The 18,511-nt window shown below is 39.1% G+C and overlaps 1 long non-coding RNA gene across 1 annotated transcript; it reads left to right on the top strand.

Moving 5' to 3' along the window:
• Nucleotides 1-3,508: 3,508 nt before the first annotated feature.
• LOC138876450 (uncharacterized) lies at nt 3,509-15,526 on the top strand. The gene is made up of 2 exons (XR_011401717.1): nt 3,509-4,171; nt 15,158-15,526. It is a non-coding gene; the product is annotated as an uncharacterized lncRNA (long non-coding RNA).
• The last annotated feature ends 2,985 nt before the right edge of the window (nt 15,527-18,511 follow it).

The raw sequence follows: 18,511 nt of genomic DNA, 5'->3' as shown, positions 1-18,511 counted from the left end.
CGAGGTAAAAGATATGACCTTTACTACTGCACTTTCTTGATCCGTTACACATAGTGAAAACGAAACTCCAAAGAAAAAGCAAAAAATCCGTGAACGAGCTATGGCTGACCTTTATACTGACGATCCGACGTCGAACAATGCTGAACTTCCGATGAAACACAGATTCATTCACAACACTATTTCGACGCTTGACTAACAAACACAGACTCAGACGGAAACTCGATGCACTACCTCGACGTATGTCTGAGCACGACCTCGGATGGCTGGTCTCGTTTTGGACTAGAGGGTGGCTATGGAGAAGGTGAGGCAGGTTGTTTCAGGTGGTCGACGAGCTGATGGAGTCGACGGTGGTCGTTGGTAGTGGGGCTGGCGTGAAGGGAGGTGGTCGTTTGGAGAAGCTGGCAGTGGCTGCTGGACGTGGTCGTGGTGGGCGTAAGGCGGGCTGTCGACGAGTGATGGAGTCTGCGGTGGTCGTTGGACGTCGATGGAGAAGGCTGGCCAGTGGTCAACAGTGCAGCGACGGGCGGACTTGGCTGGGGCTCGCGACTGGAGGGTCGTTGGGCTGTAGGTTGTCGACGGGTTGATGGAGTCGACGGTGGTCGTTGGTTCGAAGAAGAAGAAGGAGGGCAGCCATGGATGTCGAGGGAGAAGGAAGGGTCGTTTGGAGAAGATGAAGAGAAGAGGGGGCAGGTAGTTTAGGGTTTTTTTTTGTTAGGGATTGGAAATGAGAATGAAAATGGAAAAAGGGGGGGGGGGGGGTAATCGTTTGGGCTATGGGGCAGACCGGGTCGGGGATGGGGTATGGGCTGGGTATTTGGGCTGTCTTGGACTGGTTTCAATTTCAAAGGGGAAGAAAAATTATTTGGGATGATGGACTTTAAATTAATTTGGCCCAAATATGACTTAACACTCTTTTATTTTGCCTTTCTTTTCCTTAAATTAATAAAACTAAAAATTCCAAAAATCTTAAATTAACTTATAGGACTAGATTAATTTATAAAAGTACTAATTAACTTTTAATAACAATTAACACACACAATTAAATAAAATCACATAACTAGGACATGAAATGCTAAAAATGCAAAAAATACATTATTTTGTGATTTTCTTTCTCTTGAAAACAAAACATGGTTCAATTAATTCAAGAATGCATAATTAAATCCTAAATATGCATGCAACAGGTATTTTGATATTTTTCAATTAATTAAAACAAGGTAAACATTCACAGACAGAAATAATTATCCAAAATGTCACGCAAAATTCTCAAAATTGTACCCAAAGGCAATTTGTTTTATTTTTTGATTTCTTTTGGAGTAGTTTTCGTGAAGCAAAAATCACGTGCTCACAATCATCATATGAATAACTATTTTTGTAATCATGCCTTGCTTTTGTAAACGAACTACGTTTCGACCTGATTCCCGTTTAAGAGGGGATACGTAGGCAGCCCTATGGATTCGGTCCCATCATAATAGAAATCCTATTTACCCCAAAAGCCAAACTGGGGTAGATTTTGCAGAAGGATCCTCATCATTCGGCAAAGCAGAAAATGAAATCTCGATCTACATATTTATTACAAGCACAATAGCAAATTCTAGAATAACATGGCAACAAGTTGCAGATTCACAACCAAACTTTGACGTTCAATGCAAGGCAACCACTTTATTTTATACTAACGAATTTGCTTTGAGTAATGCAGGGGCATATTTTAGCTATTCTCGAACATTACATGCTATCGCAAAGCTCAATGTCAAGTCAAAAGTCGCAAAGTTCATGCAAAACAATGGATGAAGCCAAGCAAGCACAAATCAAACGTTGAAACTTATAATTTTTCTTTGAGCGGAGGAATTTTATTAATGGAAAAACTTCATTTTGAAGCTCCAACAACTGTTAGCATTGCACCAGGAATTTCTTTACTACGAAGGCATTGCATCAAGTGCTCTGGACCGCACCATTCGCTATTGCAAAAGCGTCGCATCAATCCCTCTGCATTGCACCATCAATATGTGTTACTTCGAAGAAATTATACCAAGCTCTTTACACCGCATTACGAATTCCAAGACTACAAATGAAGCATCACACCAAGCTTCTGCACCACACCAATATTTGAAATTGCAAATCAAGAGCCATGCATCTAGGTTCGCCCACCTAATAATAGGACAAAAGGTCGTCCGCCTAATTAATAGGACATGAGGTTGTCCACCTGATAATCGGACATAAGGTAGTCCGCCTGATAATAGGACATGAGGTTGTCCACCTGATAATAGGACATGAGGTCGTCCGCCTGATAATAGGACATAAGGTAGTCCTAATTAATAGGACATGCGGCCGTTCGCCTGATAATTGGACATGAGGTTGTCCACCTGATAATAGGACATGAGGTAGTCCTCCTAATTAATAGGACATGAGGTCGTTCGCCTGATAATAGGAGATAAGGCAGTCCGTCTGATAATAGGATATGAGGTAGTCCACCTGATTAATAGGACATTAGGTTGTCCGCCTGATTAATTGGACACAAGGTTGTCCACCTGATAATAGGATATATCGGGTTTATCCACCCTCGAATAGGATATATCGGGTCCATCCGCCCTCAAATAGGATATATCGGGTCCATCCGCCCTCGAATAGGATATATCGGGTCAATCCGCCCTCAAATAGGATATATCGGGTCTATCCGCCCTCAAATAGGATATATCGAGTCTATCCGCCCTCAAATAGGATATATCAGGTCAATACGCCCTCAAATTGGATATTGAAGTTAATCCTTCCTCAAAAGGACATTTAATTTATTTCGACCCGAGTGGTCCCGCTTGCATAAACATTGCCAAAATATATCTTTCATAAATCATTGCCAAATGCATTTACCTTTATAAACTAATTTTCATGTGCCGTTGCCGACCATGAAATATGTCACCATGAAATTATATTTTTATATGTTTTAAATTCGCATTTCTTATGAATTGATGCCTAAATATTACTTTCATAAGATTACTTTTATGACATATTGCATCTTATTTCCTAACAATTGTTTTTAGCGTTGTTAAGCTTTGCAGGAAATATTGCGCAACATGGTGTAGACATGTGATTTTTGACCCTCCCCAAGATTTTTTATATTTTAGCACGTAAATATTTAATTTAGGCCTAATATAGCTATTTCAACTCATTTTTACTCTTTTACTTTATTTTATTACAAGAAAACGAAAATTACAAAAAATAGTTTCATTAATATTTTGTAGTCATTTTTAATCTTGGAAAATACGAAAAATAGTTTTGTTCTAACGGTTAGTCTTATTTCAATAGTTATTTTATTTAAGTAAAATTAATTAATAAATAGGGTAGCATTTTTAGTCTCGTTTGCGGGGAAAGAATAAAACTTGAGCTCGAGCAACCCATTTTTAGGCCTAATTTTGGATCTAGCCCATAATTCCTAGGCCCATACCCCTAACCTAATCCCTAATCCGTATAATAGTACCTAACACCTAAACATAGGGAGATACACTGAATATCACAAGCAACCGTTTCTTTACAATAGAAACCTAACGCCTACAATCAAGAAGGGGAACAAAAAAAATACCTAGACGCCTAAGGAAGAAAATGGGTTTTGCTCAAAAAATGACACTCCCTAACGTTCCTTCTTCCTGAATACACCCTAAGCACAAAGAAACAACAGAGAACACAAAAAATACCAAACGATTCCCCTGCAACTTCATCTTCTTCGACACCCATCGAAGACCCCTAACGATGAAATCGCCGGAACAACCTTAGACCTGCATAAAATCCGGCGAACCAGTGTTTTCAATGAGTTTTTGAGTTAGCCAAGGTCGATTCCGGTCGAGATTTGTAGATAGGATAATGGAATCACACCGGAAATAGTAAATCTCGCCTGAAATGGGGACTAACAGTATCAAAATCTTCAGATCTAGCGTCACTTTTTAAAACCTTCAGATCTGGTCTTCATCTCGGATTTTCCTGTCTCCTTTAAAAAATCCAGCGGGTTTCTTTTTCGTTGCCATTGTTGAACCGAGTTCATTGAAGATCCGAGGTCGATCGATTGGGGTGCTATTCGAAGTCGTTTTTTTCGAGCTCCGTCCGTCTCCAATTTCGGCGTTAGTAGTTGGCTTACGTTGCTTGTGTAATTGCTGAAAATTTCCATTAATCGAAGTTTTAATTTCAGGTCTGTTTTTCTTTTTCCTTTCTTTACTTGTTTTGATATTGAAGTTCATGTGAATGAAGTGTGTTTTTCTCACTGTTTGTTTTGTTCTGATTTAGTTGTTAAGTTTCATTATTAGCTTAGTTAGCAAATTTCTTATCCATGTAATTCTCTGTTAAAACTAATGTTTACCGAGCAAAAAGTCGTACTGTTTCTTGTTGAGGTTATTGGTAAGTTTGTAATTACTATTATTTTCTTTTCTGACTCATGCATATAGATTTCTTACATTCCTTTCTTTGTCATGTGAGTAATTGCGTATACATAAAAGCCACAGACCTCCTAATGGTGCTTGTTCCTTATTGTGATGATGGTCTCTTCAGAAGCACTATGAACGAGTTTTCATTTTGTTATACAAGAAATTTGAGTCTTTTTGTTAATGCCATTGCATGTGGAGGTCCTTAATCAAGTGTAAACAAGAAGAGGGGAAAGGAAATTCTTTAAGAAGTGGCAGTGGAAAAACACCCTCTAATGGTCTAGGCAGAAAATCAGGCATTGCAAATTCGCCAAAGTTGATAATGATATATTACTGGGATAATGATATATTACTGGTGTATTGTGTTGATAAAACAAAAGAACCAAAAGATCTTCAGGCATTAAGCACATTAATTATATAATTATCATGTTATAAATTCGGGTGTGCATTTATGTGACCCAAATCTAAATCTCAAACAACGTTAGATAAAATGTGTCATGGACCGCGGGTGCATTTATGTGACGTGGTTCGAGACATGTTTTAGATGGCGTTGAATCTTTTTCGTAAAAATAATTAAATAAAAGCGCTTAATAAGTTAAAATTGAACCATATGCTAAAACATGTATTAAAATCAGATAATAAGCCAATTGTAACAGTTGAGCGACCGTTCTAAAACCACGGAACTCGGGAATGCCTAATACCTTCTCTCGGGTTAACAGAATTCCTTACCCGGATTTCTGTGTTCGCGGACTGTAATACAGAGTCAATCTTTTCCTCGATTCGGGATTTGAACCGGTGACTTGGGACACCATAAAATTATCCCAAGTGGAGACTCTGAATTTAATAAATAAATAATCCCATTTCGATTGTCACTTTAAGTTGGAAAAAACTCCCTCATACCCTTACGAGGGTGTATAAAAAAGGAGATGTGACAACTCTGGCGATTCTGCTGGGGATAAGAACCCAGAACTTCTGGTTCAGGGTTCAAGAATTCAAGCTTAGAATAATTGTTATATTTGGCTATTTATCTGATTTTATTATATGTTTGGGTCTAATCTAAATGTTGCTTTTTACCGCTTTGATATTATTTGAACTGTATATAAACTGCTACGAAACCCCTCTTTTCTCTCTCCTGAGGAGTGCACGCTGGCGTGACTTCTTTCTGTTAGTGTCATATCCCAAATAGAACGAGGTTCGGACAAGTTGCAAAGCCGAATGATCTTTTGGTTACTAGTACGCAGCCCCCCCGGCTCGAGTTGTCCGCTCGGGTAAGCCAGGTCTAGAACAATAAACCCAGGTTTTAAACCTAGTATAACAAAGCCTCATGTCGGATCCTTAGTAGGAACACTTGTCTGCATCATGTGCATTTGACTTTGGAGACTCAACACAGGGGTTGGGTCTGTCTAGGACAGGTGTACCCGAAATGAAAAGACCATCCTGATGCATTCTACTTGCTACTTGTGCATTATTGCTTCGGATTTGTATGTTGACCGGCTTCTAGAATAGGGAAAGAAAATAAAAAAATGAATGAAAAAGAAAATCAAAAAAAAGAAGAAGTGAGAGGTAGCTATTCCAAGTCCGAAACCTGCCCGAATTTTCAAAAAAAAAAGAGAGAAAGAAAATAAGTGATTGTTTTTAAAAGTCATGTTTCCCCTGTTCCGTCAAAACTGGGCGAACTACGCGAGTCTGATTCTCACCGGATGTGAGATACGTAGGCAAACCTCATCGGTTCCGGCCCACAATTTTTTTTAAAAATCAAAAAATATTTTCCATTACTTATTTATAAAGTCTTTCTTTTGACCCTAATTTTTTTTAAAAAAATACAAAAATATTTTCTTTTAATTTCTTCTCAAAATCAAAAAATACTTTCATTATTCTTTCAAAAATTAAAAAGAAAATTCAAGATTCAAAAATATTTTCTTTTTCTTTAGAAGCATTTCTTTCATAAATTCAAAATAAATTCCAAAATAAAATCAAATAATATTTTCTTTCTTCTTTAGAACTTTTTCTTTCGAAATTCCAAAAAAAAAGTGTCAAAATTCAAAAAAAAAAATCTTTCTTCTTTAGAAGTCTTTCTTTTCAAAAGTTCTGAAGAAAAAAAAAATCAAAATCATAATCCAAAAATATTCTCTTTCTTCTTTATAAGTCTTTCTTTCGAAAATTTAAAAGAAAAAAAAATTCAAATTCAAAATCCAAAAAAAAGAGTTAGTTTATTTCCTTTATTCGTAATCTTCCCAAACTATGCAACATTTGATTCATGTTCCCACATGATACGTAGGCAACCCACATCAGGTTCGATCAACCATTCAAAAGAAAGATGAGAAAAAAATGAAAAAAATGAAAAATGTTGATAATAATAAGGACCGACTGAGTCCATTCTAACATGTTTTGTTTTGAATTGTGAAGAAAGTTGAGGTGGTCGGTTTGTGGTAAGCTGGCAACACAAGATCCAAGGAAAAATGATAACTGACATCGAAGTTGTTACAAGTGCTCAAGAGACTCAGGGTTAGAGGGTTCAACAAGAGTCTACTGTGTTTGAGAAAAATAGAATACTGAAACAGCAAATGACCGAAATGTGTCAAGCATGGGCCCGTGGTCAAGGACAGCCTCGCCATGAGTCACAATTTGCTACACAGCAAGAGCAGTACCACTCTCTTGAGTACCATTCGTACTCGTTTGATCTTCCTGCAAACATTGAGAAGCCTGCCCGAAAGATGGTACATGAAGAAATGGCCCAACGAGTGAAAAGCTTAGAACAACGGTTGAAAAACATGCAAGGGTTGACATGTCAAAAGAGTGTTGCCTTCAAAGATCTATGTATGTTCCCCGATGTCCACTTGCCGCCTGGTTTCAAGACTCCCAAATTTGAAAAGTATGATGGACATGGAGATCCCATAGCTCACCTGAAAAAGGTATTGCAATCAACTGAGAGGTGCTGGAAGAAATGAAAAATTATTGATGGCTTATTTTGGGGAAAGCCTCCGAATGGTTTATGGATCAAGACACGTCTCGTTGGTATGTCTGGGATGACATGGCACAGGCCTTTGTCAGACAGTTCCAATACAATATTGACATTGCCCCAGACCGCAATTCCCTTTCAAACTTGAAGAAAAAACCAACTGAAAGTTTCAAAGAATATGCCATTAAATGGAGAGAGCAAGCAGCCAGAGTTAAGCCACCCATGGATGAGCACGAGTTAATCACTGTCTTCCTTCAGGCTCAAGAGCTAGATTATTTTCAAAACATGATGTCCGCAGTGGGTAAATCCTTCTCGGAAGCAATCAAAATGGGGGAAATGATTGAGAATGGTCTTAAGACAGGCAAAATTATAAGTCAAGCAATTCTCAAAGCCGCAACTCAGGCTGTCCCGATTGAATCCGATAATTTTAGTGACACGAATGAGAAGCACGAAGAAATCATGATGACATCAGGGTCGAGAAGAGGTCCTAGGAGAGCATCTCAAAGGAATGAGCAACCTCATCAGGTTTCCCATGATTCCCCTGAATACTATTATCCACTTCAGAACCCTCAATACTCTGTTGCTGCACCTCAATATGTCGCCCGGCCACCAAGACACCCCAGAAGGCGAGCATCAGTACCGCAAAATCTCCACCAGCCTCCACAAAATTTTCAAATGCCCTATAACCCACATCCAAGCCAGGGGTATAGAAGGGAACAAAGGTTGAAAGATAATTTTACACCAATAGGAGAGTCCTATGCAAGCTTGTTTGAGAAATTAAAGCATTATGACATGATTGCTCCTATTCCTCCAAATCATGTGGACCCATGTGCAAGAAGCTTTGACCCTTCTCAAAGGTGTGAATACCATTCCAATGCCTAGGGGCACAATGTTGAAAACTGTCGGGATTTGAAAAGAGAAATAGAAAGGATGATCCAGAAAAACCTGATTGTGATCCAAGACAGTGACACACAGAATATCGCGCAGAATCCTTTACCTGCCCATCACGATGCACACTTTGTGGGGGTGATGTCTGGTGACATGGAGTATGAGAATCCTCTTGGGAACTTGCTAACTGAAGTTAATGATGGTGAAATTGGAGAAGGCTCTGCTGATTCTGATGAGCAAATTTGTGGCTAAATGTCAAGCCTAGCAATTGAAAAGTCTTTTCCTCCTCACTAGGAAGGAATCTTGGTAGCTTGTTTTGATGTTTTTTCTATTATCTGGGTTATTTCAGGGTTGTGATCCAGATTTTATTTGTTTTATTGAGTCAAACCCTTCTATCCCTCAATTCTGTTTGTGTGGGTCTTGTCTGTCTGTTCTGTTGCTATTTTCATTATTCGGGTTATTTTAGGGTTGTAACTCGTATTTTGTGTTGCTTGTTTAGTTGTAAAACCTTTTCATCCTTTACTCAATAAAATACAATTTGTTCTTTTGTGTTATTCTGTTCCTAGTTCTTTTGTCTCTAGTCCTAATGACATGACATGCATGCAGAAATATTGGCCAGATCTTAAGAACTAATTTAATCTGGAATTGGATAACTAAAAAAAATATAAAAAATACATTGTGAAGAGTAAGGGATGATCTGGCTTGAGGATGTTTAATCAATTGAATTTTGTTGGAAAGTTTGTCACTAAGGGATGAAAAAATATCTTCTGACCACGGCACACCAAGAAGACAGACATGTTCGTCAATGCTGTGATCGCGAAAAGATACTATGTTTGGCGTTCTCGAGGTTGGGAGGCCCTTTTTCTGCTACCCAAACACTTTATATCCTTCGCTACTCCTTTTGAGCCTGTGTTATTTTCTTTGACTACCCTCTTTTGGAATCAAGTTTAGAGTCAAAAAAAAATCCATGTCCCAAGAGTACAAACTGGGGCAATTCTTAGAAAGTTAAAAAAAAAGATTTGTCAAAGGTCCATGCCCTAAAAATAGGAGCTGGGGCAACTTGTTTTGAAAACAAAAGAAAAAGAAAGAAAAAAAAGAAGAAAAGAAAAGAAAAGAAAAAACAACAAAAAGAAAAATGAAAAAATTAGTTAGGTCAAATGTTTGAACTATGTTCGATCTGATTCCTTAAAAATGGATACGTAGGCAGCCCCACGGTTCGGTCCAACCAACTAAGAATTCAGAAAAGAAAACAAAAATTTCAAAAAAAATCCCCAGTAACTGAAACTGGGGCAAAGATTTTATTTTACTTTTGAAATAGTAGATTCCAAGAGTTGCAAGTCTACACCCCCTTTTATTTTGATTCTACGTTAAGCCTTCATGCTGACCCTTCTGTCCAACCCTATCCAAAACCATCCAAATAAAGACCTCCCAATATGCCTTCAAGAATGCCAAGAGAAGCATGCAATGAGCAACGACTGTCACGCGACATAAAACACTGTCAAGTTGCTCGCACAAGAAAAAGAAAAAGAAAAAGAAAAAAAATGAGAGAGTCTTATTAGTGAAAACCCTCACGGGCACTGTAAGACGATGGTAAGCAAAGATGAATAAATGAGAGAAACTTATTGCCGAGAGTGAGTCATGAAGCTGATGCAAAGAATTGGTACGAACAAGCCCAACTTCAAAGGTCATAAGAACGGTAAAAAGGAATATTGGATTAGTTTGATAGATCACCAAAATACATGTCATGATCATTAAGGCTAGTTATTAAAAAAACCCTTCCTTCTATCATTCCCGACATGGACATTTCTTGTTAATATTATCTCTTTGCATTATTTGTGTCCTCCACTCTGAGTCAGTCCTTGTCAAAACAAGCAAGAAAAAATTTCAAAATCTGCTACCAGCTTTTCAGTTGCAAAGTAAATTTGGCCAGCACACTCAGTTGTTACTATCAACATGCCTTGAGGATTCATGCAAAGTCTCCCCCTAAAGACTCTTGTCAGCCTACTTGGCGCAAGCAAAGTCACCTCGTGATTCTCTCTGACGGACAAATTGCTCAAAAGTAGGAAGTCGTTTCAACATATCAAAAAAGGTCACCTAAGAAAAGATCTCCAGTTGGGATAAAGCTGATTGAGCTACAAATACAAATGGTACTGGGGGTAAAATAATCAGGGTTAATGTAGAGCAAAAGTCTCTTGAGACCGACTCGAGCAAAATCCAAGCTGCCCAAGACTCAAGGCCACAAACTGACCACCATTTTCAAAACTGACAAATTTTTCTTTGCGTGAAACAGGAACAAAGCAGTGCAAGGAAAGTGGTTCAAAAAAAAAAAGAAAAAAAAGAAGAAAAATAATAAAAAAAAGAAAGAGAAGAAAAAGAAAAGAAGAGAAGAGACTACAAAGGGAAGTTTTTCAAATCTTTGCCTTTATTTGTCTTGCTATGTGCATAAAATCATGCCATTGATCTTAGCACAAACTAGACATAACTACTACTACTACTACTACCACCACTACTACTACTACCACCACTACTACTACTACCACCACTACCACTACTACCACCACTACCACTACTACTACCACTACTACCACTACCACCACTACTACTACTACCACCACTACCACCACTACCACCACTACCACTACTACCACTACTACCACTACTACTACTACTACTACTACCACCACTACCACCACTACCACCACCACCACTACCATCACTACCACCACTACTACCACTACTACCACCACCACTACCACCACTACCACCACTACCACCACTACCACCACGACTACTACCACCACGACTACTACTACCACTACTACTACTACCGCCACTACTACTACTACTACTACTACTATCACTACTAGTACCACTACTGGTACCACTACTACTACTACTACTACTATCACTACTAGTACCACTACTAGTACCACCACTACTACTACTACCACTACTACCACCACCACTACTACTACCACCACGACTACTACTACTATCACTACCACCACTACTCCTGCTGCTGCTGCTACTACTACCACTACCACCACTGCTGCTGCTGCAGCAGCTGCAGCAGCAGCAGAAATAGTTTGGAAGAAAGGAGGGTCAAAATTGGATGTCAACAACCTCTTAACAAACTATTTAACCATAATCTAATTCAAAAACCTATAAATACACACATGGTAATTATTTAAAATATAATGTAAAAGAAAAAATAAAATTAGGTATTTATAGGGCCCCCTCTTTTCTCAAGAATATGAAGAGTTTTTATGCAAAGATAGTGAATGCCATGAGTAAATTTGTCCACATATCACTCTAATAAAAGCATTTTTTATGAAAAAGGTGACCGAACCTTACTTCCGAGGTTGCCTACATATTCTTAGCTATAAAGGAATCATGTTAGCGTTAGTGTAGCTTTGGAAAAGTTTAGTAGCTGGGACTACTGGATATTGGAGTTAAGACTCCTAATGCTGCTGTTATTGTTACTTACTGCTTACATCAAAAGAAAAAGAGAAGAGAATTACATATGTCCGCAATCTAAGAGTTAAAAAATTCATATCTGTGTCTTCTGGAGTCAAATCTTGATTCTTGACCTGCTCGCTTATGTTGACCTTAGATTGCATCTTCATGCTCTTTGAAGAAAGGATTATGACTCAATCTCTGTTGCTTGCTTTCCTGATTCGTAATTGAGAAGATGAATCTGGAGACGTTGAGTTGTTGGCACATTATCAAAGCTAATTCCAACTATCTTCTGATCGAAAGACTTCTTTCTTCTGATGAAGGACCGAAACTGCAAGCTTTAATCATCACCTGTGTTCTACGACGGGGTTCTACAAAGCCATCACAGACGAACAAAGCGAACAAAAATTTTCTGCCCCAGTTTGGACTAGAAAACTTTTTGTGAGTTATTAGAGAAAACTAAAAACTATCTAATTTGTTGAAAGTAAGACAAAGACAGTAGTATAAACTAGCTATGTGAAGATATGCAACCATGGGGTAGTACTGTAACGACCCGGCCGACCGTTTCAAGAGTTACCGCTCTGTTTTCCCCATTTTTGATTCTTTATGTATTGTTCAACTACATTTTATCGTATCGCATTGGTTTGTTGGGTTCAGAGTGGTTTTGTAGAGAAATGAGACACTTAGTCTCTTTTTGCGAAGCTTTAGTTAGAAACGTCAACCGGAAGTTGACTTGTGATTAAATGATCTCAGAACTTGGTTTTTATGGTTCGTATAGTTTCGTGAGGTGATTTGGGACTTAGGAGCGTGATCGTAATGTATTTTAGAGGTCCATGGTAAATTTAGGGTTGAATTGGCGAAATTGGAGTTTTGGCGTCTTCCGGTTGGTAGTGGAAATTTTGATATCGGGGTCAGATTGAAATTCCGGAAATTAGAGTAGGTCCGCTGCATCAATTGGGATATGTGTGCAAAATTTCAGGTCATTCGAATGAGGTTTGATAGACCTTTTGATCGATGGCGGAATTCAAAAGTTTTGGAATCTTTAGGCTTGAATCCGAGGGTGATTTGGTGTTTTGGCGTTACTTTGAGTGTTCCGAGGGTTGGTATGAGTTTGAATGGTGATATGTGACCTTTTGGCAGATTTGGTTGAGGTCCCGAGGGCCTCAGGATGATTTCGACGAGTTATCGGAGAGTTGGAAAAATAGAGTTTGCAATTGAAGCTGCTGTGTTTCTGCCATAACTGCACCTGCGGATTGGGGACCATAGGTGCGAGCCACAGAAGCGACACTTTGATTGCAGGAGCGAAGATCGGTTGGATGGGAATGCAACACAGATGCGGAAGGTTAGTCGCACCTGCGAGCCTGCAGATGTGGTGGTTTGATCGCAGATGCAGATGGGGACTTTAAATGAAATTCCGCAGATGCGGACTTCTTGTCGCAGGTGCGGGGGTCGCAGGTGCGGTATTGGACCACATAGGCAGAACCCCTGGACATAACATATAAATTCTCGCCATCGCAAAATTTTGTCATTTTTTCACCATTTGAGTTCGGACTTTCAGCTTTTTGAGAGGAATTGAAGAGGGATTCAAGGGGTAACACTTGGAGGTAATGTTTTTGAACTCAATACTCGATTATATTGTAATTTCTAACTGATGAGACATGAAATTTGTGGAATTTAAGGGTTAAAAATTAAAGGTTAGGACTTGAGTTTTGGAGAGTTTTGAGTGGTGATTTGAGGGGCCATTTGAGGTTCGATTTTGATGTTCTTAGTATGTATACACTCATGGAAGGATAAAGATTTTATTGATATGATTTTTATCAAATTCCGAGACGTGGGCCCGGGGGTCGGGTATGGTCAATTTCGGGATTTTTGAGTTAATTCGATTATTTTCGCTTGGGCTTTGTTCCTTTAGCATGTATTAATGATATATACTGATTTTGGTTAGATTCAGGGCATTTGGAGTGTTACATCTCGCGTTTTCATACGTTAAAAGTTTCATCTTCAGTTAATTGACATAGACTCGGGGATGAAATTATCTTGAGGTTAACGTATTTACACTATTTATAGCAAGCGAGAAATAAGTGTCATGAAGGATAAAGGGTACACGAATTAAAGAAAACGAGTTTCGTTGAAAATGACTAATTTGGGATAAATACGGGTCGAGTGATAATACCCGATAATTATGAACTAGTACCATGCAAGATACCATATGACCACGATAGTATAATGTATAAAGTATATTAAAAATAAGTAAAATTTTAAGTAATTTAAGACAAATTTTAAATTATGCGAGTAATTGGTTAATTATCGAGTAACGGGATACTACCCAGTTAACTAATAAGTGGGTAAAAATTAATAATCTCCACCCCACTCCCCACTTGGCAGTAGGCCACTATTCAAATATATGACAAATTAGTCATATATGCTTAGGGGAAGAAAAACGTGTAATTTATTTAGTCATTTAGTCATATATGCTTGCTGAAGACTTTAAGAAAATCTTGGTCTTTTGTCATTTAGTCATATATGCTTACTGAAGACTTTAAGAAAAGCTTGGTCTTTAGTCATATATGCTTAGTTCATTTTGTCAGAATGAAATTTTAAGTCTTTCTTGCTATGTTCAACACTCCAAGCACAAACGCCAAGTTTCCAAAATCTCCAACGAAGTTCTTGCAATAAGTTATAACGAGAATTGATTAGAATCGTAGCAACGTAAAATTTTGCGGTTCAAAAGGAGTACGGTGCAATCTTCGCCAAGAATATTATACGGAATTTTCCCTACTCCAGGTATGTTAAGGTGATCCCCTCTTTCTTTTGTCATGATCCAAATTATATCGAAGAAACGAGCAAACACACAATTTCCATAAATTACTCTATTCATATAAATATTAGGGGTGTCTATATTCTTGATTCCCCATGTGAATTTTATTATCTTCTGTTCATGGGTCTCAGAATAATACGCAGTTGAAAAAGTTTATCCGGAAGGAATATTGAGATTATTACTTATTTTTCATGCATTTTACCCATTTATACATGTGCATTGACCCATGACCAGATGACGTTATGGGAAAAAGTTACGATGTTATATTTACATATACATGTAAATATATGTATATGGAATATGTGAAAAGGTTACGGCGTTATATACGCACCACCACCTGATCTGTTGGTATATGTTGATGATGTTGCCTATAGTGGCCGAGATGATATGATGGGATGCCCTCAGTGGCTTGATGATATTATGTACACCCATATTTATGCATGACATGGCATTTGTACGTGCGTGCATGACATTATAAATGTTTTAGAATTTACAAAGTTATTCTGGCTTACAAATGGATTTCTTTATTCCATGTTTCATCTATGTCTTTTACGTATTAATTTTCATGCCTTACATACTCAGTACATTTTTCGTAGTGATGCCCTATTTCACGGGGCCTACGTTTCATGCCCGCAGGTGCAGGTAGGCAAGCTGACGGTCCCCCTCGTTAGGATCCTTGATCAGCGAGAGTTGGCGTGCTCCACTTGATCCGGAGTTGCTTTTGATTTTGGTACGATATGTTTGTAGATTATATATATATATATATATATATATATATATATATATATATATATATATATATATATGGGTATGACATGGCTTAGTCCCGTCTTTGTACAGTTATATTTCTATTAGAGGTCTGTAGACAGTATGTCTAGTTGGATAGTATGTGGCCTTGTCAGTTTCCAGTTTTGAGATGTATAGTTATCTATAACAGCCTTGTCGGCTCGCCCTACGTATGTTGCACGTATATGAATGTATGCCTTTTTGGGCAGATTTCCTTCATGTACATTATTCATGTAATTCAGCAGATGTTATTCAGGTTTATATCTTAGATGCATGCTTAGGGGTGTTTGACAGGTAGGACTCGGGCACCGTCAGGGCCCATCGGTTTGGGTCGTGATAAAAGTGGTATCAGAGCAGTTCTGTCCTAGGTTATCTATAGATCTTGTCTAGTAGAGTCTTGTTTATGGGTGTGTTGCGCACCACACTTATAAACAGGAGGCTGCAGGATATATAGGATGTTATCCTCTCTTTTTATCTCATATTGTGCGATACAAGAATTCATGTTCCTAACGATATATTATATTTTCAGCGATGTTTCCAAAGAGTACGGCCGCCCAAAAGGGAAAGTCCATGGCTGACAAGACTACTAATCGAGCGCCACGAGTTACCTGGGGTCGGGGAGAGTCTCATGGTGAGGTTTTATCTCAGACTTCACATACCCTACCCTTTCCAGAAGAGTCCCGAGGGGCACCAGCTCTAGTGTCCGCCTCTGTACATTCAATACCTCAGCCGGATGCACCTGGTCAGGAGACGAGAGATGCTATTCAGCTATTTACCCGATTAGTAGCCACGCAGGCTCAGCATCAGGAAATAGGTATTGGTCATGCAGATAGGTCCGTCAGTACGAGGGTTCGTGACTTCATTAATTTAGACCCCCCGGTATTCACTAGGAAAGATCCGAACGAGGACCCTCAGGTATTTATTGATAGAGTGCAGAGGACGTTATGGGTAATGAAGGCCACTGCGACTTAGTCAGTTGAGCTAGCTTCCTATAGACTCCGAGATATTGCAGTTAATTGGTACGAGTTTTGGGAATTGTCCAGAGGTGAGGATACCCCTCCAGCAGTATGGCAGAAGTTTACAGAAGCTTTTCTTCGTCATTATCCGCCACCAGAGCTTAGATGGGCCAAAGTTGATAGGTTCTTGATCCTTTGGCAGGGTAACATGAGTGTTCGGGAGTACGGTCTTTAGTTTGATTCATTGGCCAGGTATGCACCCACGATTGTATCTAAGATGGAGGATCAGGTTCACCGATTCGTGTGGGATTAGAGCCTCACTTGCTTAACGATTCTGGCTAAAGTGAGACTGAAATAGAGGGCCGATCGTGAGCATGATAGGGCCTAGAATAAGAGAGTGAGGTCTTCGGGTCTTTCTAGTGAGTTTCGAGGTGGTCAGAGGCAGCAGTACCCGAGGTATCCAGCCATCAGCTAGCGCATCCCCTCAGTTTGACGGTAAGAGGTTTGATCGTTCAACATATTCAGGGTCTTGTCAGAATTTCAGGGCCTCCGGTTTTCGGTATAGGGGTGAGTCAAATCAGATGAGGCCGCCCTTGCCACGATGTGCTCAATATGGTAAGAAGCATACCGAGAAGTGTAGTGTGGGATTAGGTGTTTGTTATACTTATGGTTATCCGGGCCACATTATGAGGTATTGTCCGATGAGTGGTGATGCAAGCATAGCTCAGCCAGCGGGATCTTTAGCTGGTTCGTCATCATTAGTACACCCCCTGGGCAAGGTTCACAAGCACCGATGAGTCGTGGTAGAGGCAGAGGCAGAGCATCTAGCTCGAGCAGCCCTCAGAATCGCATTTATGCATTGGCAGGACGACTAGACTAGGAGTCATCACCTGATGTTGTTACAGGTATATTATCAGTCTCCTCATTTGATATATATGCACTGATTGACCCAGGTTTCATTTTATCATATGTTACTCCGTTGGTTGCTAGTAAGTTTGAAATAAAACCTGAATTGGTTAAACCTTTTGAGGTGTCTACACCTATTGGGGACTCAGTGATAGCTAAGTAGGTATATATGAGTTATATAATAGTAGTTCATGGCCGATCTACCTTAGCAGACTTAATCGAGTTAGATATGATAGAATTTGATGTTATAATGGGCATGGATTGGTTGGCTTCTTGTCATGCCAACGTTGATTATAGATCAAAGATAGTCCAATTTCAATTTCCATGGGAGCCTATTTTGGAGTGGAAAGGTAATACGACATCGCCGAGAGGAAGATTCATTTCATATCTCAAGGCAAGGAAGATGATCAGAAAGGGCTGTATTTATCACTTAGTTCGGGTTCAAGATGTGAAAGTGGAGTCACCAACCATTCAGTCCATCTATGTGGTGAATGAGTTTCTCGATGTTTTTCCGGATGAGCTTCCAGGTCTTTCGCCAGAGCAAAAAATTGAGTTTGCCATTGACCTACTACCAGATACTCATCCAATATCTATTCCTCACCATATAATGGCCCCCGCGGAGCTAAAAGAGTTAAAGGAACATCTAAGGGACTTGCTTGAAAAAGGCTTTATCAGACCTAGTACATCACCGTGGGGAGCATTAGTGTTATTTGTGAGGAAGAAAGATGGTTCCTTACGGATGTGTATTGATTATAGATAGTTGAATAAGGTGACGATCAAGAATAAGTACCCGCTCCCGAGGATTGACGATTTATTTGATCAGTTGCAAGGTGCCAAGTGTTTTTCAAAAGTAGACTTGAGGTCCAGGTATCATCAGGTAAGGGTTAAGGATGAAGATATTCCGAAGACAGCATTTAGGACCAGATATTGGCACTTTGAGTTTCGTGTTATGTCGTTCGATTTGACCAATGCCCCAACAATATTCATGGATTTGATGAGCCATGTGTTTAGACCCTTTTTAGATCTGTTCTTAATTGTATTTATCGACGATATATTGGTGTATTCTCGTTTAGAGGCTGAGCATGCATATCATCTGTGTACTGTGCTCAGAGTTCTACAAGAAGGAAATTTGTATGCAAAATTTTCTAAATGTGAATTCTGGTTGAACTCTGTAGCCTTCCTTCGGCATGTCATTTCAGGTGAAAGCATCTGGGTGGATACACAAAAGATTGAAGCAGTAAAGACTTGGCCTAGACCCACAACACTGATGGAGATTCGTAGCTTTCTTTGTTTGGCAGATTATTACAGGAGATTTGTAGAGAGATTTTCTTCCCTTTCAGCT

Source organism: Nicotiana sylvestris, chromosome 8 (genome assembly GCF_000393655.2).
Source record: "Nicotiana sylvestris chromosome 8, ASM39365v2, whole genome shotgun sequence".
NCBI classification, from domain to species: Eukaryota; Viridiplantae; Streptophyta; class Magnoliopsida; order Solanales; family Solanaceae; genus Nicotiana; species Nicotiana sylvestris.
The sequence above is the reverse complement of the archived record's forward strand: the minus strand, read 5'-3'. Positions and strand labels throughout refer to the sequence as shown.